The sequence below is a fragment of the Meriones unguiculatus genome, chromosome 5, assembly GCF_030254825.1.
Source record: "Meriones unguiculatus strain TT.TT164.6M chromosome 5, Bangor_MerUng_6.1, whole genome shotgun sequence".
Lineage (NCBI taxonomy): Eukaryota > Metazoa > Chordata > Mammalia > Rodentia > Muridae > Meriones > Meriones unguiculatus.
The window spans coordinates 125,123,149-125,147,477 of NC_083353.1; the positions used below are offsets into that span (position 1 = coordinate 125,123,149).

The 24,329-nt window shown below is 39.6% G+C and overlaps 1 protein-coding gene across 4 annotated transcripts in view; it reads left to right on the top strand.

Moving 5' to 3' along the window:
* Positions 1 to 220: 220 nt before the first annotated feature.
* Pik3c2g (phosphatidylinositol-4-phosphate 3-kinase catalytic subunit type 2 gamma) overlaps positions 221 to 24,329 on the top strand; it is a 345,180-nt gene continuing 321,071 nt past the window's right edge. Inside the window, exon 1 of one of the 4 annotated variants that reach the window (XM_060384334.1) lies at positions 221 to 296. The gene's annotated coding sequence lies outside the window, so the exon portion shown is untranslated. Of the gene's footprint in view, positions 297 to 4,632; positions 4,692 to 5,446; positions 5,945 to 24,329 lie in introns of those variants that run through there. The other 3 variants (XM_060384335.1, XR_009591996.1, XM_021648649.2) reach the window with 3 other exon arrangements.

The window sequence follows — 24,329 nt, forward strand, 5'->3', positions numbered from 1 at the left end:
GGTGAAGAAGGAAGTCTTAAACCCCAGTTGGTTGCTAAACTGGCAAAAAAAGAAATAAAATAGGTGTTAATGGAAAAGATAACAGAAAATTTTGGGAGCAGTTGTACCAGTCACTTAGGAGTTCAAGCAAATCATGTGAACATGCAGTTTTATTTGTGTAGCAGCTGATAAGCTAAAACAACAGCGTGCAAACTCCATTGGTGATTAGTAAATTATTACACACAACCTCAGCTACCGGCTGCTCCCTCTCGAGATTCCTGACGGTGAAGGAAGAAGAGACGGGCAAAAACAAGAAGGTACAGTGTGCTATGAGCCATTTTTGGTGAAATCTTTAATTTGATGTTCCCTAAGTACAGTTGTAAAATTTCCTGATTCATTTAAAAGTCCTAATTCTTAAATGCAGTTAGAAAATCCATAAACAAAACTTTCCTTTCTCTCTCTCTCTCACTCTCTGTGTGCAGATTAATTTCAAACACTGTCTCCTGAAATACCAGTTGAAAGGGCAGGATATAGCAAGAATTATCACTGTCATCATTTAATTTTGGAGAGTCATGGTAAAAGCAAAATTTATAGGTTCAAAAACTTCAAATGGTAAGTCGTGATAGAACCTTGTTTTTACCTGTTCCCAAGTACAACTAAATGTAAAGAAGGAAGAGGGGACAATAAAAGAATTCAGGCTACTGATGAGAGAGAGCAGGCAGAAATGAAGTCATGACGGATGAGTGCTGCCTTCTCAAGTTGCCGCCCAGGAAACAAAGTCATTCTCCCTAAGCTGTCAATTACTCGTTTGCATCTGTTAGTTTGTGAAATGGCTTCCATTTCTGCACGCGCCCGTTGGCTGTTATCTCTTTCAATGCCAAGCAGAGTTTCAAATTTGAGAAGTCTCTATGTGACACTGATGCAAACTTTCATTTCACTAACGTGAATTATGTGTATAGGATGAAAATCAAAAATTGCCACCCTGCAGAAAGTAGTTAAAGATCACTCCTAAAGCACTTTTTATTGCTTTCCTAGCTATTATACAATAGGTGCTTCTGACTGAGTGCTGACGTAAATGTACTCTAAGTTTGCAAAGCTCCAGGCTTCACAGGCACTCTAGATATTTGCACATGGAATGAACAATTTGTTAAAGTCAGAATGCGTACTCAGTAAATTCAGAGAGGCCATTGTCCCGAGGTGAGTCCTTCCAACGTCCTTAATTCAAAGTACTTGGCATACTCGGTTCTTAGATTTTGAATATTTTTTCCCAAATCCCAACACAAACAGAACGCTCATTTTAAAGCCTATTTACTCAACCCCAGTAACTTTCCAGCACAGACATTGTCAGTGGTTCTTTTCTAAAAGCTTTTCTGTACTACCAGAGAGTATGGTCTTTTCTTGCATAAAAAAGGACAAACTGTGGAATCAAACCTGAGCCCCTAAGAAACCGCACGCCTCATTTGATTCTGGTAATGAGAATCAGGAGAGGCCAACTGTCTCCTGTCGCGGGCAAACAAAATGAATGTCCTGTAGGTAGTGAGAACCTAGCGACTGGAAGAGTGCTGGAGGTCAGCTCGCGCTCAAGGGCGGTAATCCTGATTGCGGGAGGCAGGCTTGCTCTCAGCGCTAGGCCTGCTTCCACCCGCAGACCGGAAGGAGGTGCAGGTAGATGGAGAAGCTTTTCCTGTCCACAAGGTGGCGCTCGCTAATAGTTAAAAGCGCTTACTCCGCGCTGGGAGAAAAAGAGAGAGAGACAGAGATTCGGTGTCCTTGGAAAACCCAACACTGACTCTCCCTGCAACGTAAACCTATGATGCCTTCCTTTATCTGTGATCTAACCCAGTGTCTGGAAAACCCCAGCGCACAGCCCTTTAGATTCTTCACCACACGAGGAAAATGGGCAACTGAACGCAATCGCTTTCATCAGGAGAATGCCAACTTCTTCAGTGTTGAGCTATCACATCTATGTGAATGTTATTCTGCGTCCTATTACTCTAGTAGATATGGAATCCGTGCGGTGTTAGAGAATGAAAGCGCAAATGCAGATGACTGCAGAGAGTGGTGATCCTCAGAATTGTCAAAGGTGAGAATACAGAGCTTCAGCTATACGAACACAAGGGAAGCCAGAATAAGAAGTGGACGAAAGCGTATCATTTATTCTGAGAGCGAAACTCTACAGACTCGTGTGTGGCGCCGAGGACCTAACACACTGACCTTCACGGTCAAATTCTTCATTCCGTGTGCAAAGACCCCGAGTGTGTGAAGTCTGGAACTTCGCAAACTTACAACACTCTCATTTACGCCGGTAACAGGGATTTTATTTCGGTGAAACGAAAGCCACTGTATGTAGAAAAGGAGCGTCCATTTTAATCATCAATTAATCAGTTTCTAGAAAAATCAGAGGCTTTAGTTATGGTCGCTTGAGTTAACCCAGGAGGGCGTCTGAGATGTTAGTGTACATCACACCGCGTGCAATCGCGGGGCCACCATGGTAACAGTAACTGAGAGGAGGGTGCTGACTCCTCACACTCGTCTGTAAGAAGTGTGCCCCACGCACTTTGCCGTAACTGTCTTTAAGGTGTGTTAGAGCTGAAAACCCACATCGAAATGGAGACAAAATCTCTCACTTAAGCTTCTGAACCATCGTGGTGACAGAGCTCATGTTTCTCTTTGTCTTTTTTTCACTATTTTAAGTTGACATTTTGAGGTAGCATGCAGGGGTGTCTTGAGTATGGCAGGACTGTAGCTTCGTGGTTGTGTTCTCATTCTTCAGAATGCCCTCCCACCACCCTCCCTCCGCTCCTCTCTTTCTCCCCTTCTGCTTCCACAGGGCAGGAATTGCATAACCTACAAGCTTTCCTCAAATACATAAAAACAAGGTTTGGACTTTTCAAAAGCAATCATTGGACTCTAGTGAATTTTAGACTCAATATACCACAGAATATATAAAAATTCATGCCTCCCTTACCTTTTAGGAATTGGGAAGAACTACCTATATGGAACCAGTAATTTTTCTTAAATGGAAAATACGAACGGTATTCAAATTATACTTGACATTAGGATAACAGGCATCTCCATACCTGTAATACACCCCTGAATGTCATGAACTGCTCAAGTGTGTGAAAACATGCATCTCCATTTGTGCTTCAGATTTTACTAAAATTACAGCTATTTCCAGGAAAAGTATATTTCAGAGAAGGCACACTCAGTGGAAAAGTATAGGTTTACCTTGACAAACATTCTGTTTGTACAAATCAGTGCAGAACATGCCTTTCGGTAGACTACTCAATGATGCATATCTCTGACTCCCTGTTGACATAAGCCTAAGGGAACAGCAGCCCCACTCTTATTTCATTGCTGCTTTTTTTTTTCCTTAGCAAGTGTGTACATGGTGAGGTTCAGAACACCCTTTGTGAGCTGTAGAAGGACACAGGGGTGTAACCCTGTGCAGAGACAGAAAATTCCAACCATTTCATGAGGCCATCCTCTGACATCCTCATCTGCCCCATACCTCTCTCCAGGGAGAGTACCTGTATGATTTTCTGTTGATAGGGTTCAGAAACTGCCACCATCCCCATTATGACATCTGATGAGAAGCAGAATTAGGAAAGCCACCCACTGACCTTTACCTGCCCTCTACTCCTAAAGTAGACTCAACAGTAACATTGGCCTTTCCTTCAAAGTAGGAGCAAAGCTCACATGCAGGAGCAGAAAGAAAGGCCCTTACTCTGAAGACACAGGGGTCAAACAAGGCCTGCTGTTTATTACTATTAGCTCACACCCTGGCGTTGCCAGGTCACGTTTCCACAGAGCTGCAGCCTTCACCAAACCTATGACAATGCACAAGCGTGCCTGTCTCTTTGGGTCTTCACTGATGAAAGGTCTAGGCCATGTAAAACTGTTATCAACTACATCTGTCACCTTCGCTCTTGTTAATCTGCCCCTTATTAGGTAACTTTGACAGGAACCATGACATAAAGAAATTACATTTTCTCCCTTACATGATCATCCAATTTTATTTCCGCCTTTATAGATCTCTGGGATTATCCTGTCCAGACAGTCTTTAATTTACTCTGACAGGCAATGAAAACCCTGTGCCCCAGTGTCTTCCTAGGTTTGATCAAGTCCTTAGTACATAGGAGTGGATTATCCCTGTTCTTTGACAAAAGGGAGTCGTGAATATGCATGGTATTAATTCTGTAGCTTCGGTTATATTCTGTTCTCTTGTTCAAGATTTGAAATAATCTTTGTCTGTTCCTGTCCAAACCCTAAAATAATTTAGTCCAACTAGTTCCAAAAGTTAATACTGGACAATAACATTGTATAGTTTTCAACTAGATGGTTTCTTTCTGAAGTATATAACTTTAAAAGTAACCAATTACAATAGAATTTAGAGGATAAATATTATTATAGATTTTCACATGCCTTTTTGTTAAGTGTTAGGAGGTCAAACTCAGAACTCCAAACTTGCATTGTAAGCTTCTATTTTATTTATGCAAGTAAATGTTAATAAAATAATTATTTGAGCACATGAATGTAAATTAAGGTGGTTAATATTGCTTTAATCTGAGGTCTGAAACAAGAATACATAAAGTAGACTACTATAAATTAGAGCTGATTTCTCCTTTTGTGTTCTTGCTTTCTTGTAAGAAACAGCAGCTGAGCTTTGTTCTTCTCAAACCCAGGTCTCCACGATATCTACATTGAAGCAGGTATGTGAGTTGGGATCACGGTGCCCACAGAAGGGCAAGTTACAAGAAGGCCTTTGGAGGGTTGTTGCTGGCTATGAAAGGAGAGAATAAGGGATGCTGAGGATAAAGTTGCAGCTGATTCACTAGAGGTCCAGGAACACACACTCACATATATCCCTCCTTCACATACATACTCTCTATTTAGAGTCCCTTGCACCAAAAGAAAGAATAGGGAAAGTCAAAAAACGGACAGTTTGAGCACTGCCTCTTTTCAAAACAATACAAATGCTACCAGAGAGGTTTTTAAATATTCCCTGCCTGGAAAATGACATCATTTGGGCGGTACACTCATTGTCAGGGTAGGGAGAGAATCGTGTATGGTTCTTTCTGTCTCTTCTCCCGGAGATCCTCTGTCCACATAACAAGAGGAAATGAGTTGCTTGTGGCCAGCCTGGTCTGCACCCACTTCCCCTGGTAATGTCAATATTCAGTGAGTGAACTTGTTATCCTAATTTATCCATTACAACATGAAAAGTACTTGATTACTCTATAATCATCCTCTTCTGAGAAAATGACAAATCATTCTCTCCTTGGAGCTGTATTCTGTAGACAGCTGGGAACACTAATGTTGCTTTAAAGGTCGGGCACACACTAGGTTTTCCAGATCAGTAAAAACCCCACAAAAAATTAGCATTCTTCTGGTCCACTTGCCAACAATCAGATCCTAAGGCAAATAACCAAAACGAAATGTTCTATGTCTAATTCTCAAGCAATGTTGCTAGGCCTGTCTTTCTCTATTTGTTGCTTTCTTTGGTTAGAAATTTTGCTTTCTTTCAGTTTAAGGGTGACTGCTTTGAAGCTATCTGAAAATATCCATTCTGCTAGGAAAATATCAGCATTAATCTGACCGTTGAAACCAAAATGAACTCAGTAACTGACCAGCTTTAATGCGGTCACTTGAAGAAGCCAGAAGAGTATTTACTGCAAAGGCTACTAAAGGCTAAAGCCATGCCTTACAAATAGTCAAAGTGCACCTTGCCACACACACTAAGAAATCACCATCACCCATCAGCATCCTGTGCTTTCTCCATGTTCTGACCATTCCTAAACTGTCAGGTGTTAAACATTCTTTACCCAGTGAGTCAACCTGAAAAAGAAATTCAGGGGCTACTTTTATGTATTGTTTCCTTGCAGCGCAGTCAGTATCCGTCTCCGGGTCTTTAGAATGCAGTCTCTGTGTTCTAGATCTCCTTTCTGAACTGTGGGATCCACGTGTAAGTATTATGCGGGAGTGCGTTTCTCACAGTAACTATGTTAAGGTTTTAATGTGTTTTATGTATGTGTGTTTTTTGGAAGGACTGTGGTTTTAAGCAAGCCTTTTTAGGAGCGGGGGAGTGCTCTTTAAACAATTGCCAGCCAAGCTGTAGGTGGCTCAGTACAGCCAGAGGCACTGTTAGCCTATGTCTGCATTCAGAGCGGGTGCTCAGCTGTTATCATCATACAATGCTCAGAAAGAGGGGTAACTGCCAGGGTGCTGCATACACTGTTCACAAAAGGAATGAGAGAAGACCCACATCTATAAAACAAACAGAGAAACAATTGTGGTTTAAATTTCATCATCCATAACTTAGAACCACAGCTGTATCTCATTGGAGTTTCATATGATCAGTTGAAACTCTGACATGAAAAGAGATTAAGAATGAATATGGGTGATGCTTGCATCCTGATATGCTACCGTATTATTTAGAAAGAATCTAACATTTAGGGCATGAAAGATAAAGTCTAACACAGGAAATCAAGTGCTTTTGACAACAAAAGACGGGAGTTAGGCTTTCTGAGCTGGAGCAGAGCACCATGGAGAGGAAGTCTCCAACATCTGGGATGACATCACCCTCCCACCCCTCCACCCCCCGAAGCAGCAATATGCCACTTTAAAGCTAAGTTTGAAATTAAAGGCTGGATGGGAGTGTGACTCCTGCCTTTGCTGAGTTGTACTCCTTCGTGCGTATCCTGCCTGGTCTTCAAGGAACCTTTCCTATAACTGGATAAGATTTCAAAATAAAGTGATTGGATCTTCACTAACACCCATACTCTTGGCTTTGCAGTCTTGGAAACATCAATAGCAATTTATTGCTCCTTTATCGTAGGTGTGAACACATAGTGGTTTTGATGGCTTAAAAGTTCTAGTTCATAAAAGCTTCCTATTCTATTGATTCCTTTTCCATCATCCCTAGCTGATATGAAAGAAAGAAAAAGCAACTTTTTAAAAAAAAATTTTAATATAACAACATTGTGGCTTGCACTTGATTTTCAGATAACTTTATCAAGAAATCTCTCTCTTTTCCTGCTTCTGATATTTAGAATAGAGATGTACAAAGCATGGCTTCATACTCACATTCCACTGAATGTACTTTTCAGTGAGGTACTAAGTGGTTCAGATCAGTTGCTGGAATGCTATAGCGGTAGGCAGAAGCTGCGTGTAACACATTTCAAAAGAGCAGGAAATGTCCATTTCTATTCAGTAGACATTGCCTGGTAATAACCAGCTGCTGAATGCCCAGTGGATTCTGTCTGAGGCTGTTACTTAGTGGATACATTTCTGCTTCAGTAGTTTTTATGTGTAGACATTAAGAAGAGAGTGAGGTGTGTGCTGAGCATATAGAAAATATGCATAGTCAACCTCAAGGTTTGGGTCACAACTTTTTGCATTTAGTTTTAGAAATGACTGTTAACTTTTTCCCATGCCCAAAGCCAATGGTGAAGGCTTTCCCAGACTTAGAGGAAGATTGGCAGCTGATATCAGGCATTTTGGACAAAGAATCCTATTTGCTATGGAGTCAGGGAGATGACACCTACAGTGAAAATCAAAATGTACTTTGACATTGATTCTTTAAATCACTTCATGGGAACTCTTTAGGAAGACACTAGAAATTTCTGGCTGTGGTATTTTTGAATTTTACCTCTTGCAATGAAACACAAAAACAAAAAACATAAAGTAATACTAGCTAAAGCATAACACGAGCCAGAAGCAATATTACAAGCCTTTACAATCCTAGCATGCACATTTGAGGAGATGGGAGGCAAAGAATACAGAAACTTATGGTCCAGATAGCCTGGATCTCAGAACATGATTGGAAGGTGAGAACTCATATCTGAAGGTTGTTCTCAGAAGATCACACATGGGCCAAAACACATCTCCACAGAGATAAACACACATATATAAACATCCACAGATAGACATAGATATCCACACGAATATATACATACACACATATGTGCACACACATATATGCGTATATACACACACACAAACACACACACAGCTCAGCCCTTGTCTGTAGTAGGCAATCTCAGTGGTAAATGTTACTGTTTTATCATAAATGTTCTGTCTGAAAACCAAGTGGTATAATTGCAGATGCAAGAAATAACATAATTTGACTTTATGTTTAAAACAAACCATGAAAGGATAAATTATAGAAATAGCATAAACGCCACTTGATTCTATTTTTAATAAAAGGTTTTACTAAAATAGTTAAGAGCAGATGAAGCAAGGACATTTATGACATTTAAGGACATACTTTTAGAGAAAGCACGGTACAAGGTTAATCCTGTGTCCCTTTCTGTTGATGAATAATTACTATCAGACTGTTCTAACAGTTTATCAAGGTTAGATTGCTCCTGTCTACTTAGCCTGGCTTTCTTAGGCCACTGCAAACTGCATGCAGTTTTGCCTTAATACATGATAAGAGAGTTACAGGTACAAATACTTCCAGGACTCAGGGTACTTTCACATAATAACACCCTGCTTACAAAAATTAGCTTACAGAGATTTTATCTGTTTAGCTTACTTGAAGAGCAAATGTTACAAGTAAGATTATCATAAATCTCCTTGGATCTGTAGACTTCTGTGGATGTGGCTCAGAGTGGAACACTTTCCTGTCATCTGAAAGGCTCTGGGTCAACCCCAGCACTAAAAAGGCACTAAAAAGAAAAGGACAAATATAAAGAATAGACCCTTAGAATATCACTATAACATAAGAGCATTAGAGTTCCTTATCATGGCATCAGATTCCCTTCAACATTGAGCTAACTACCACTCTGTAGGAACTTCTCTTCAAGATGATATTGGCACTTAGCTCCCCTCTTTGATCTTCCTCTCTCTTTACTCGTCCTCTTTTCCCCCCTTTCTCTGTTCCTCTGTCTTTTTTTTTATTCCATTTTTATTTTTTAATTCTTTATTAATTACACTTTATTCACTTTGTAGCCCGCATGTGGTTCCCTCCCTCCTCCCTTCCCAATCCCTCCCTTACTCCACCCTCTGCATGCATGCCCCTCCCCAAGTCCACTGATAGGGGAGGACCCCTTTTCTTTCTTTCTGATCCTAGTCAATTAGGTCTCATCAGGATTGGCTACATTGTCTTCTTCTGTGGCCTGGTAAGGCTGCTTCCCCCGGAGGGGGGTAATTAAAGAGCAGGCCAATCAGTTCATGTCAGAGACAGTCCCTATTCCTATTACAATGGAACCCACTTGGATACTGAACTGCCATGGGCTACATCTATGCAGGGGTCTTAGGTTATGTCCATGCATGGTTCTTGGTTGGAGTATCAGTCTCAGGAAAGACCTCTGTGCTCAGATTTTTTTGTTCTGTTGCTCTCCTTGTGGAGATCCTGTCATCTCCAGATCTTACTGTTTCCCACTTCTTTCCTAAGATTCCCTTCACCCTGCCCAAAGGTTGCCTTTCAGAGGAATATCGAATGGCAGAGAAACACTTAAAGAAATGTTCAATGTCCTTAGTCATAAGGGAAATGCAAATCAAAATGACCCTAAGATTTCACCTTACACCCATCAGAATGCTAAGATCAAAAACTCAAGAGACAACACATGCTGGAGAGGTTGTGGAGAAAGGGGAACCCTCCTCCAGTGCTGGTGGGAAAGTAAACTTGTACAACCACTCTGGAAAGCAATCTGGTGCTTCCACAGATCCAGCTATACCACTCCTAGGCATATATCCAAAAGAGGCTCAAGTACACAATAAGGACGTTTGCTCAACCATGTTTGTAGGAGCCTTATTTGTTCCTCTGTCTTATCTCCCATTGTCTCTCCTACTCTCTTCCACTGCTACTGGTCAGCTGCCTTGAAAGGAATGAAACTCCAACTGCGATTTGCTGTGTACTACTGGCCCAGCACAACGTGTCTGAGAAACTACTGATAACATAAAACCCCTGAGGCTCGGAGACAAAATAAGTGTTGCCTCTTTAAAACAGGGCTTCCCTCCACATTTTGTTATAGTAACAGAAAGCTAATATTATATATATGAAAATATACATGTTAGATATAACACGTTTGTATATAAGAAAATATATATTTTCACATAAATATGAAAAGGAATGCATGAGGGAATGCAAATATCTCACATGTAGCTTTTAAAAACAAAATTTTGTAATTTCTATTCTCTGCACTTGCACCCACGAAATTGCTATCAGGAGAAACCACAATGAAGTTAAAAGAAAGACAGAAAGACAAAGGAACAGCAGATGGCGTCCTATGGCCTCGTTCCTGCTTCCAGCTGAGTCTTCTGACCTGAGGCCAAGTACCTCAGGTAGACTAGAGTTGTCTCAGAGTTTCTAAGCATGGCTCAGCGCCAGCGGTCTATTTCATTGTAGCCTTGAAAATGTTTTTTATCTGGGGATTTACTATACGTTCTGAGGTGAAGAAAGTAAATATTTATCATTTTCTAAACTTAAAATAAAAAATGAACATGCTGATTTATAATCTCTTGGTGGACCAGACAGAGACTCACCTTATAGTCTGGCACTGAGTCTTTCTAATGGGAGCAAATGTGATATGAGAAAGAAAGTGCCTAGTTTACACATCTATTATAAAGAAAAGAACATGTGTCTGTTTGTATTCTGTTGTTCAAAATGGTCTGACATAAATTCTTCATAGCACACAGAAGCTAACTCATTGATAGCCTTGTGTCTTCAAATCCTGTCTTCATCCTGTCAGCACAAACCCTTCTTTTTCCATATGACCCCCCAGGGTGAATGAAAACTAGGTTCTTAAACAAGCCAAACCGGTCAGACAGGGGTATAGATAGTTACTAACAGAGACATTAGGAGCCTCTGAGAGAGACACGTATTTGCTTCCGTGAGTCCAGAAGAAAAGTGAAATCATATGCAATTTTCAGGGAAAGATTTGCTCCAGGTAAGAGATTCAAATGAAATGCTTCGTGTCTTAAACACATAGCAAGATAAAGTGCTACAAGTGTATTACTGTTTCAAACTGTTGATATGTTGTGCAATGTTTCTGCCAGATTTTGCAATAGAGACCTGGCATGCAATTCTTCCTAAACTGAAAGGCTGAGTCCTCCCTCCTTCTCTCGCTTCCCCTTCACCTGCCCAGATAGCCCCTCCTCTATGTCCTAAAATCTCTTTGTTCTACATTCCTGAGAATGGTGCTATATTCAGTCCTGTTTGCTGTCCATTTCCCTTCACATTCCTGCTCTCCAGTCTGGTGTATCCCCAACAATACTGCAAACGAAACGTATTGTTCAGTAGGAATGTCCTCCTATCGTATAGGGTCCGAACTGGCAGCAGGTCGCGGGGAGAAGAGCAGTTCTGTCGGTCCGTCAAGCTGAGAACTTGCTCTCTCCTGCTTTCTTACTTGTCTACTAGAAAGCCCCTGAGGACCAACACGTGCCAATGTGTGGCGCAGTTACTCCCCTAACCTTCTGCCTTGGCAAGCAACTGCTCTTCTGATGCTTGGGATTAAAAAGAGAAATAAGATAGACCCATTCCTTAACACTAACCCTAGCACGTGGCATGTGTACACTGTTAAATTCGGAATAAAGTGTCAAAAGCAAAACTGTGTCTCGGGTGAGAGGCAGAGAGAGAGGGAGGGTGAACACGTGCCGCATGCATTGGTAATATCATGAGTCAGCTCTGATTTGAACCAAGGCCTTCTTACTCCAACTCAGCGTCTCGTTCCACGACATGCTTGTCCTCTATCATGTCCATCTGCATTTGGGCCAGCTAGGAAGCAATCTGAGGGATTTTTATCTAGAGCTGTGAGCAAGCGCCCACTGACTCACTGGTTGTCAGTCCCCAGATCATGATTTCACGTGTCATCATAGATGATATCAGTTTTCACAAGGAAGCCATCCCTGATAAGCAAAAATAATATAACTCTCATGACGCTTAGGAAAGATGGCAAAACAGTCATTTCATGTCTATAAAATTATCGCATGTATTTTTAACTAAATTATTGCTATTCTTGCAAATTTATGACCTGATGAAACACTATTCAGGTAGTCATGACAAAAAGAATCTTAATCCTTTACTTATAAATACTTTCAAACTATCAGTTCTTAGCAATGATTTTTGTGTAAAAGTATATGGATTTTAAGTAATTTCCATGATTTGTTTCTGCTGAATATTTGGTTTTCTGTCTTGTATATTTTGAAGATTTATTTTCAGCTCCAGATTAAGAGTAGAAGTGTTGTGTATCTCTGAGCTTAAATAAAACTTTTTTTTGGAAATTTTATCTCTAAATTTTTCAGTCTTACTGTGATTTCCTCCTTTGTGAGTTAAGTAGAAATCCTTTTGAAGTTTAAGAACATATGAGTCTTATTTATTTTTAACCACACCAGATTTAGTGAAAATAACCTGTGCACTGACTTTGAATTATATTAATAATATCCAAATGTACAGTCAGATTCTATAAGTAATGCTTGTCCTTGGAAACAAAGCATATACTTATTTGATACAATATCTACATATGGCCACTCTATCAAACAAGACACTAAATTTGTCAAACTTTCTGTGTAGCTAATGATAGTTTGTCTGATTTATCTAAAGATGTAAGATTTAGATTTAACTCTTCCACTAAGAAGGTGGATTTTCAGGTTCTCGTGGTGCAATAAAGGGCTGCCATGTATGTTTTCAGAATGTTATTTTTAGACACACACCTAAAATGCCAACATTACAAATAGTATTCCCTTTCTGAACTGTACATGTTTTTGCTGTAGCCCTATTTTCTCTATTTTTAGTGTAATTATGTACCAGCTTACTATTATGGCTTCTGTTAGTAATTACCTAGTATATTGTTCTATGTTTTGAATTTTAAGAAATCTTTGTTTTTTTTCTAATGTACCCATAATTAATTTTCCACTTACCTTTGTTAATTGTTCCTTTTTATAAACACAATTTAACAATCCATACATTTTATATGTTATGTGTGGTTTATTTACATTTATCTCTTTGAAACATGTGTATTTTAGGTCTCTAAATATTACTAATTTATATAAATAGTAATATTAGTAATATAATAACTATGTGTGCTATCAATAATAACATATTTTTATTATATTGCATATCATTATTTTATTATTAATTAATATATTGTATATTGAGGTATATCTGTTAATATGTTAGTAATATATATTTTACTTCAATTAACCTGGCACTTGAGACCAGTACATCCTGCTCTTACTTATGTACTTACATACTTAGAGTTTGATTGATTTGTATGTTCTTGTAGGTCTATCAGAGAGAGACATTACCATCATAGGTACATCTAAACCTTTAGCATGTGATCTGCGGAAGCCTACAACTATGACTTTTCTCCTTCTTGAATAATAAGTGGAATTGTGAAGCTTGGATACCCCAGGCCTAACGCACATAGATCTCACCTCTGATCTAATTTCCAAATCTAGTTGCCCTGAGAACTCTCCTCCTCCTTATGGAGTACACAATGACACTCTCATCTCACAGGAGTGGAATAGCTTTGAAAGCATCGGTTTAGTCATCTTGTTGCTGTGTGCACAGATGAAGGTTTCCATGTGTTCCTGTGTGTCCACATATGTGCCTGGGTAGCCGCTCTAGAAGCCTCTCTAATGGATTTAATGGAAAACTTTCCTTGATTTATACTCAGGCAGTTTGGGTTGTGATGAAAAACATTTGTCAGGTACACATTGTTGATTTTCCACAGGCTTTCAACTTACGTTGCGGGTACACACAGACTTAGCAGAAGTTATCGGAAGGATTTTAATCTTTGTGTCAGATTTACATTGATTTTATACAAAGGCATGGGAAACTTTTACACATAATTAGCTACCACCCTCCTCCCAAATACTGCTTTACAGCTAACGTCACTCAGTAGACGTCTCTCAATTCAATTGATCAAAACACAACAACAAAATACTTCTTTTTTTCCAAACAGATAACACACTAAATCATTCACCTAACACCTTTACCATTTGGGGGAAGTTTGGGCATCATACAAGCAGAAAACCCTAGGCTGTGACACTCAGTCTTGAGTGTTCTTTCCTGAGGAGAGAAGAAGAAAAGTCTATTTTCTCCAGATAAGAAACGAATGACAAATCTGCCCGGAATAAAGTTTTTGACTCAATCAGCTACTTCTAATTAAGTGCTGGCATGAGAGAGGTCACTGAGAAGGCTTGTTTTGTTCTGATTTCTGTTCTTGAACCATAACTGTGACATGCTGCTTCCTACTTTTGCTAGAAAGTGGGTAAATTATGATTCCTTGGTGCCATCTGAAAATAATACCTTATTCCTTCAACTACTGCCTCCATAATCCTTGCCAATTATATATGTGTTTGTGTGTCTGTGTGAATTTTTTACTTTAATAAATGATAAAATAGTAGTAGCCCTAATCCCTTTTCTGAATAAAAAACGAAAAATTTTGCATGATTTTCAGTTTTGGTTTAAATAATCTCAGATCTTTCAACTCTTTTATTACTACTGTGTATGTGTATGTGTGTGCGAGCGTGCATGTGTGTATGTGTATGTGTGTGTGTGTGTGGTATAGAAGATGCTATCAGGTGTCTTCTGCTCTCACTCCTCCTCCCTATGTTTCGAGGCAGGGTCCCTTACTATACCCAGAGTCCACGGCTTTAGCTGGACCCTCCGGCCAGTGAGATCCAGCCATCTACCTGTCCCTCTCCAGCACTGAGGACACAAGGGCATGTCCTTATGCCTGGGCTATACTTGGTGCTAAGAATCCAAACTCAGTTCCTCATGAATTTACCCACTGAGCTATCTTCCCCATCCCTGAAATGTTTTTTTAAATTATTGTCTTTAAAATAGTTGCAGTAATCTTTTAAACTGAGATAATACCAACTGACTTTTAAATAACTGCTTCTAGCGTCATGGTCCTAAATTGACTAACATTTCTTTACTGATATACCTTTCTCATTAGAAGACTATGAAGATTTCCAACTACCTTTTTGCATGAAATTTTTAAAATTTTCTCTCATCTGTGGTAGATAAACGGAACACTTGGCATAAAATGTTTACCTAATTTCTGTACCCATTCCACCGTTGATGGACATCTGGGTTGTTTCCAGGTTCTGGCTATTATTTTTATACAATGGAATACTACTCAGCAATCAAAAAGGAGGAAATCATGAAATTTGCAGGCAAATGGTGGGATCTAGAAAAGATCATTCTGAGTGAAATATCCCAGAAGGAGAAAGACAAACATGGGATATACTCACTTATATAGACCTATAAGATATGATAAACATAATGAAATCTATACACCTAAAAAAGATAATCAATTGAGCGGACATGGGGTAAGATGATCAATCCTCGTTTAGAAAGACAGATGGGATGTGCATTGAACGTATGACAGGAGTCTACTGAGCGCATCTGAAAGACTCTAACTAGCAGTGTTTTCAAAGCAAAGACTCATGACCAAACCTTTGGCAGAGTACAGGGAATCATAAGAAAGAAGGGGAGTTAGTCTGATGGGGAAAGGATAGGAGCTCCACAAGGACCAAATATATCTGGGCACAGGGTCTTTTCTGAGACTGACATTCAACCAAGGACCATGTATGGATATAACCTAGAACCTCCACTCAGATGTAGCCTGTGGTAGCTCAGTAACCAATTGGTTTCCCAAAGTGAGGGGAACAGGGACTATTTCTAACAGGAACTCAATGACTGGCTCTTTGGTCTCCCCACCCCCGAAGGGAGGAGCAGTCCTGTTAGGCCACAGAGGAGGGCTTTGCAGCCAGTCCTGAAGATACCTGATAAAACAGGATCAGATGAATGGGGAGGAGGTCCCCCCCATCAGTGGACTTGGAAAGGGGCATGGTGGAGATGAGGGAGGGAGGGAGGGAGGGAGGGACTGGGAGGGAATGAGGGATCGGGACACGGCTGGGATACAGAGTTAATAAAATGTAACTGATAAAAAAAAAAATAAAATAAAATAAAAAATAAATAAAATGTTTACCTAAGCTGGTAATGGTGGCGCATGCCTTTGATCCCAGCACTCAGGAGGTGGAGGCAAGTGGAGCTCTGTGAGTTCAAGGCAAGAGTGGTCCACTTAGAACTTAGAGCAAGTTCTAAGACTGCCAGAGCTACACAGAGAAAAGCTGCCTCAAATAACAAACAAACAAACAAACAAACAAACGACATATTTACCTGAAGAGCTGTGAAACTATTTCCTAATGATAAAGCATTAAAAAAAAATACTAACATTTCTCTCCTCTTTTCTACGCTAAAATGATTTAATGTTTTTTCTCTTTTGTAAGTGTGTACTACCATATTTGCATGGATATGAAATGTATATTTACAGCCATCTTTTATCTGCACTGTTACCCATCTCTATTTTTTCTTATTTATTTTTTGAAGTTTCTTGATCAAAGATTAATCTCTTCTCTATTAAAATTTTAGCATTACATCTTATTTCTATTACCTTCCCTTTTCTGCAGCTGCATTAATCTTTTAAATTTTTGTGATAAAACTCATATACATGCTTTATAAATTATTAATTTAAATAATAATTTAAATCCAAGATTATATTTGAGGTTTTAATATACTGTCTCATAATATTCCATTTTATAATACCATATTCAATTTCCTTTATAATGTAACTTTTTATTTCAATGGTATTTTGTATTTTATTTTATACTTTATTTAATAAAAATGTTTACTGTTTCTGAATATCTATTTTCAAAGAATATCTAGCTAATTTTTATGCTATCTACTTAAGGACTAATATTTTCTTTTCCTGTGAGTATGTATGTGTGTGTATACGTGTGTGTGCATTTCTTTATTTTATTTTTTATTTTTTATTTTTTTTTGTCAGTTACATTTTATTAACTGTATCCCAGCCATGTCCCGATCCCTCATTCCCTCCCAGTCCCTCCCTCCCTCCCTCATCTCCACCGTGCCCCTTTCTAGGTCTACTGATAGGGGTGACCTCCTCCCCATTCATCTGATCCTGTTTTATCAGGTATCTTCAGGACTGGCTGCAAAGCCCTCCTCTGTGGCCTAACAAGACTGCTCCTCCCTTCGGGGGTGGGGAGGCCAAAGAGCCAGTCATTGAGTTCCTGTTAGAAATAGTCCCTGTTCCCCTCACTTTGGGAAACCAATTGGTTACTGAGCTACCACAGGCTACATCTGAGTGGAGGTTCTAGGTTATATCCATACATGGTGCTTGGTTGAATGTCAGTCTCAGAAAAGACCCTGTGCCCAGATATATTTGGTCCTTGTGGAGCTCCTATCCTTTCCCCATCAGACTAACTCCCCTTCTTTCTTATGATTCCCTGTACTCTGCCAAAGGTTTGGTCATGAGTCTTTGCTTTGAAAACACTGCTAGTTAGAGTCTTTCAGATGCGCTCAGTAGACTCCTGTCATACGTTCAATGCACATCCCATCTGTCTTTCTAAATGAGGATTGATCATCTTACCCCATGTCTGCTCAATTGATTATCTTTTTTAGGTGTATAGATTTCATTATGTTTATCATATCTTATAGGTCTATATAAGTGAGTATATCCCATGTTTGTCTTTCTCCTTCTGGGATATTTCACTCAGAATGATCTTTTCTAGATCCCACCATTTGCCTGCAAATTTCATGATTTCCTCCTTTTTGATTGCTGAGTAGTATTCCATTGTATAAAAAGACCATAATTTTTGTACCCATTCCACCGTTGATGGACATCTGGGTTGTTTCCAGGTTCTGGCTATTACAAATAGAGCTGCTATAAACATGGTTGAGCAAGTGTCCTTTTTGTGTACTTGAACAAACTTTGGGTATATACCTAGCAGTGGTATAGCTGGGTCTGGAGGAAGCACTATTCCTATTTGTCTTAGAAAGCGCCAGATAGCTTTCCAGAGTGGTTGTACAAGTTTACATTCCCACCAGCAGTGGAGGAGGGTTCCCCTTTCTCCACAACCTCTCCAGCATGTGTTATCGCTTGAGTTTTTCATCTTGGCCATTCTGATGGGTGTAAGGTGATATCTCAGGGTCGTTTTGATTTGCATTTCCCTGATGGCTAATGAGGATGAGCATTTCTTTAAGTGTTTTTCTGCCATTCGATATTCCTCTGTCGAGAATTCTCTGTTTAGCTCTGTTCCCCATTTTTTAATTGGATTACTTGGATTGCTGCTTTTCAGCTTCTTTAGTTCTTTGTATATACTGGATATTAGTCCTCTGTCAGATAAAGGGTTAGTGAAGATTCTTTCCCAATCTGTAGGCAGTCGTTTTGTTTTGATGACGGTATCCTTGGCTTTACAGAAACTTTTCAGTTTCATGAGGTCCCATTTATTGATTGTTGCTCTTAGAGCCTGTGCTGTTGGTGTTCTGTTCAGGAAGTTGTCTCCTGTGCCAATGAGTTCTAGGCTGTTCCCCACTTTTTTTTCCAATTGATTTAGGGTATCTGGTTTTAAAAGCAGAGAGAAACTATCCAGATCAGCAAAATCAGAAATGAAAATGGGGACATAACCACAGACATTGAGGAAATCCAAACAATTATTAGGTCATACTACAAAAGCCTATATGCCACAAAATTTGAGAATCTAAATGAAATGGATAATTTTCTTGAAAGATTCCATCTACCAAAACTAAGTCAAGATCAGGTAGAAAGTCTGAATAGCCCTATATCTCCCAAGGAAATCGAAGCAGTCATTAACAGTCTCCCCTCCAAAAAAAGCCCTGGACCAGATGGCTTCAGCGCAGAATTCTACAAGACCTTCAAAGAAGTGCTAACTCCAATTCTCCTCAAGCTATTCCACAAAATAGAAACAGAAGGAACACTACCAAACTCATTCTATGAAGCCACAGTCACCTTAATACCTAAACCACACAAAGACCCAACAAAAAAAGAGAACTTCAGGCCTATCTCTCTTATGAACATTGACGCAAAAATACTCAATAAAATACTTGCATTTCTTTACCTATACATTCACAGCTGTGTACGTTTTCCTGCATGCATGCAGGCATGTGTTTGTGTGTTTGAGACATAGCCTTTCATGCAGATCTGACTGTCTGGGACACTGTGTAAGCCAGGCTGGCCTAAAATTTGTGTCTATTTCCTCTGCTTCCCAAGTATTATGGTCTCACGCTGATCTGTGTAGCCTGGAAAATAGTACAGTCTTTAATAATCACATGGGTTCTGGAAGAATATTTGTTCAACTGTGGTGACATTTTATCTAATTACTCATCCACAGTGGATGACCATTTTTCTCTCAATTACTCTTATTATTTGTAGCTTATTCTGTTTCTTCTCATTGTCTGTCTAGGTTCTGTTAGAACAGGCCTCCAACATGTTAAGCAAGAAAGATAGGAAATGAAAATACCATTCGTCTATTTTCTTGTCATTAGCCATAAGTTAATTGTGCTCTGAGTGCTGGGCTTCATCTTTATTGTTTTTCAGTTAAGTAGTTCAAACACATAAGCTTACTCTAGGTAATAACAACAACAAAAACATACAGTTTTTTTCTTGCCAGGACTGGTCCTTTCTGCATGCTCATTTCATTTACAGCCCCAAAACTTATATCCCCTCCCAGAAGGTGCAAACAAAATCCTGGGCAATCATTTACACTGTGTATTTTTGTATTAGTATAAATTTTAGTCATAAAAAGTATACAGGAAGGAGATGGAGACTGCCATTGAAGGAGGCTGCAGTCAGCGGGGCAACAGGTGGGAAAAAAGAAAAAAAAAACTGCTCAAACTTACCCTTCGTAGTGACTGAGGCAGCCACTGAGAGTAAGTCATAGGCCTACCAGCATTTCGGGCCTATGGTTCCCTCACATAACCAAATAAGTGCCAGGCAGTAGTTGTGTGTGTGTGTGTGTGTGTGTGTGTGTGTGTGTGTAGGGGTAAGGGTAGGTGTGTAGGTGTGTCTGTAGGCATGTGTGTGTGTGCAACTTTGTGTTTGTGTGTGGTGTGTGTTGGAGGGGTGGTATATACTTTTTCCATTTTTATCTGATCTATTTTGACTTAACATATGGTATAAAGCAGAGTGGCAAATGCTTGCCAGTCTTCCCAGCTGGTGATGCTAAAATACAAATGGATTCTGACTTCTTCCTTAGAAGATTTTTGATTAATTGAGTCACATTAATAGGCACATGACAGTCTGAAGAAATCGTGTTACATCTAAAGACTATGGCAGGGAACCAGACCTGGCAGGTTGTTTTATGATTTTTGTTAAGCTGCCCCCTTGTGTTCTTCATTCAAATTTTACTCTAATTCACTGGGAGGACATGCTGTATTCTACAAAGGAGTGCTTTGTAGTATAAATATTTTTATTGGTAAAATAACATTATTTCTAAAAATAGGAAAGTTGTCAATATAATCACATTATCACTGCTTTTTTTCTTTAGTCACCTAACAGTTTTCTAAGATCTTTGGTACTGGCACTAAATTTGTCTTTATTTCTTTATATTTCAAATGAATGGTTACCCAAGCATATTAGCATTTTGGCTATTTAACTGGCCTACATATTTGCGATACTTGGTGAAGAGGCAGGAAAACGTCCAGCCACTAGGACAGTGGTCAAAGCTCTGAGGTGTGACAACCTTCCCTTGCGTTTGTGGACTCGGCAGAAGGATGTTCTGTGCCCGTAAGTTGTGCACAGCCACACAACACTTCTCAGGGCACGGCCTGGAAGGACGGTACCACTCCGTGAGGGTTATGAAATAAAGCTGTTTATTGCTTTGTTTCCAGACCCATATTCAAGCTCCTCCAAGAATAAGAACAACACTGAATTATTTCCCCTCCACTCCCATCCTCAGGCAAATGTGTACGGTGAAGGGAATATTTTAGAAGCACGGGGAATTTTCTATAATACATTAATATTTAACAGTGATGCTACAGCCAGATGACAACATCCATGTGCATGTGTGGGCATGGGTGCACATGCACACACATACACACACATTCAGGTGCGCATGCATGCAGACAGGAATATACATTCTCTGTATTTTAAAGATTTAGAAGAGAGAGATTGAGATCAAGAGCGAGAGTGAGTGCATACAGTAGCGAGAGAAAGAGCTAAAGACATGTGAGGTCTTAAAAAATCAGGTGTTTTACAATGACAATTAATTAATTATGTGTGTTTATTACTACGAGTTCATGGATTTAAACGTACTTGATATGTCTAATTCGGTTAAATGACACCCTTAAACCCTTCATCACTTTTTTTACTCACAAACATTATGGAATATCCCAGCTGATCTCCTACATTATTCATCCTGGTATCCACTTATCTTCCACACAACACTGATTTTGTACTTTTAAAAATAGAATTTTAATTACATTTTTATTGTGTTATGCTTGTGTGGTGTGCATGTGTGCCCACGTGGAGGCGTGCGTGCACACCACAGAAAGTGTGTGGAAGTCAGGGGACAGCCCACACCGGAGGAGTCTGTTCTCTCTCTACTGTATAAGTCACAAAGATTGAACTCAGGTCCTCAGTTTTGGAAGCAAGTGCTGGGCCGTCTCATGGGCCCCCTACCCTGCCTTCTGGTGTGTGGTTTAAGACAGTTCATTACTACAATCTAGATATAAGGATTCTGGTTGCTACTGATATGTGTCCTATTTGTGGTGCTTTTATGCTCTGTTTTAAGGGGGAAAAAATGACCAATAAGAAGGAAGGCAGAAAAATAGAGGAGAGGTATTTCTTTAACTTCATAAATTCATCCTGTTAATTTCAGGTCTAATTATTTTTCCTACAGAAAACATTGGCTCTCACGGATTTGAAAGATTTTATTTGATATCACATAAAAATAATCTGAGTATGACAACAGCTAATAATATCATTCACAATTATTAAAGAATTCAAAATGGTAACATCTTCATGTTCCCCACATCACAATTGTATTAACATTGTCAGTGAGGACAGCTGCATCGAACTATATTTATAATCTCTAAGTATCTGTTTTGTAAAACCTCATGGATCTATTTAGTGCTCATGGCTGTGATTTGGATATGTTTTATGTGTGTGTCTAATAAAACTCAGACTTCATCTATTAAAAATGATATCTTATCATGAGATATTTATGATTCAGATATGAAATTGACTATGGTGTTAAAAGTAGACCTCTGGGAAGTGAGGATTAAATATGTTTTTTATCTTGATAGCTGGTAAATTTATATGAAGGGACACAAACACATATACACAGTTACACACACACAGAGATGAGCACATGACCATGTACTCATATGCATTCTCTTTCTCTCTCTCTCTTTCTCTCTCTCTCTCTCTCTCTCTCTCTCTCTCTCTCTCTCTCTCTCTCACACACACACACACACACACACACACACACACCTTTTCTTATTCTATCTTGCTCTAGCATTCTTTGAGGGAAGCCACCGTCAGACACGGGCCTTATATTTCACATTTCCAAAAACATAAAAGAATACAAACCCTCTATTTTTGTAGCCTCGCAGTCTGCACCACTGCTATTGCCAACAGCAGATGAGCCTGCACACTCCCAGCCATACTTACATTGATATGTCTGTCATTTTGATTATCCCGAAAGTCATTCAGCAGGAGTTTATAAATAACACGTCTTCCATAGGCATGGCAATATGGGGAGCTTTAATTATCCTTTTTAGGTTCCAGGTCAATTTTCTTTTTTTAAATAGAGCATAGATCAGATTTCCATTCTCTTGCACATTGAGTTGCTGTCAACATCTGATGACACTAACTTTTCAGTGATATTTTTAAGCAGCGTTGGTGTTTTTACTCACAACTCAGCACCTAGGGCTGCTTGCAGCCATTTCTCCTGACATGCTGATCTTTTCTTCACATGTTTCAGCTTTGTCCTGAGTTTGACACCTCTTCTCTCTGCCTTTTCCCACTTCTGTGTCCGTCCTCCTTCATAGTTTCTCTTATGGGTTTGCAAAATTGACACCCTGTCTCTGCTACATTTGAATCGTGTCTACAAAGCTCTTCTTTTTTAAAAAAATCCTTTATTAATTACACTTTGCTCACTTTGTATCCCCCCTGTGGTTCCCTCCCTCCTCCCCTCCAAATCTCTCCCTTCCTCCACCTTCTGCATGCATGCCCCTCCCCAAGTCCACTGATAGGGGAGGTCTTCCTCTCCTTCCTTCTGATCCTAGTCAATTAGGTCTCATCAGAAGTGGCTGAATTGTCTTCCTCTGTGGCCTGGTAAGGCTGCTCCCCCCTTTCAGGGGGAGGTGATCAAAGAGCAGGCCAATCAGTTCATGTCAGAGATAGTTCCTGTTCCTATTACAATGGAACCCACTTGGATATTGAACTGCCATAGGCTACATCTGTGCAGGGGTCTTAGGATATCTCCATGCATAGTCCTTGGTTGGAGTATCAGTCTCAGGAAAGACCCCTGTGCTCAGAATTTTTGGTTCTGTTGTTCTCCTTGTGGAGTTCCTGTCCTCTCCAGATCTTACTGTTTCCCACTTCTTTCCTAAGATTCCACTTTGCTGAAGGTGTTAATCAGCTATAGAAGTTCCCTGGTAGAATTTTTGGGGTCACTCAGGTATACTCTCATATCATCTGCAAATAGTGATACTTTGACTTCTTCCTTTCCAATTTGTATCCCTTTGATCTCCTTCGCCTTATTGCTCTAGCAAGGACTTCAAGAACAATGTTGAAGAGATATGAAGAGAGTGGGCAGCCTTGCCTTGTCTCTGATTTCAGTGGGAATGATTTATGTCTTTCTCCATTGTGTTTGATGTTGGCTATAGGCTTGTTGTATATTGCCTTTACTATGTTCAGGTATGTTCCATGTATCCCTGATCTCTCCAAGACTTTAAATATGAATGGATGTTGGATTTTGTCAAATGCCTTTTCAGCATCTAAGGAGATGATCATGTGGTTTTTCTCCTTCAGTTTGTCTATGTGGTGGATCTCATTGATGGATTTCCATATATTGAACCAACCCTGTATGCCTGGGATGAAGCCTACTTGGTCGTAGTGGATGATATCTTTGATGTGTTCTTGGATTTGGTTTGCAGGTATTTTGCTGAGTATTTTTGCATCAATGTTCATGAGGGAGATTGGCCTGAAATTCTCTTTCTTTGTTGGGTCTTTGTGAGGTTTAGGTACCAAGGTGACTATGGCTTCATAGAATGAGTTTGGTAGTGTTCCTTCTGTTTCTATTTTGTGGAGTAGTTTGAAGAGTATTGGTGTTAGCTGTTCTTTGAAGGTCTGCTCGAATTCTGCGATGAAACCATATGGCCCTGGGCTTTTTTTTTTTTTTCCATGGGAGACTTTTGATGATAGCTTCTATTTTCTTAGGGGATATAGGACTATTTAATTGGTTTACCTGGTCTTGATTCGGCTTTGGTATGTGGGATCGGTCAAGAAAATTGTCCATTTCATTTAGATTTTTAAATTTTGTGGCATATAGACTTTGGAAGTAGG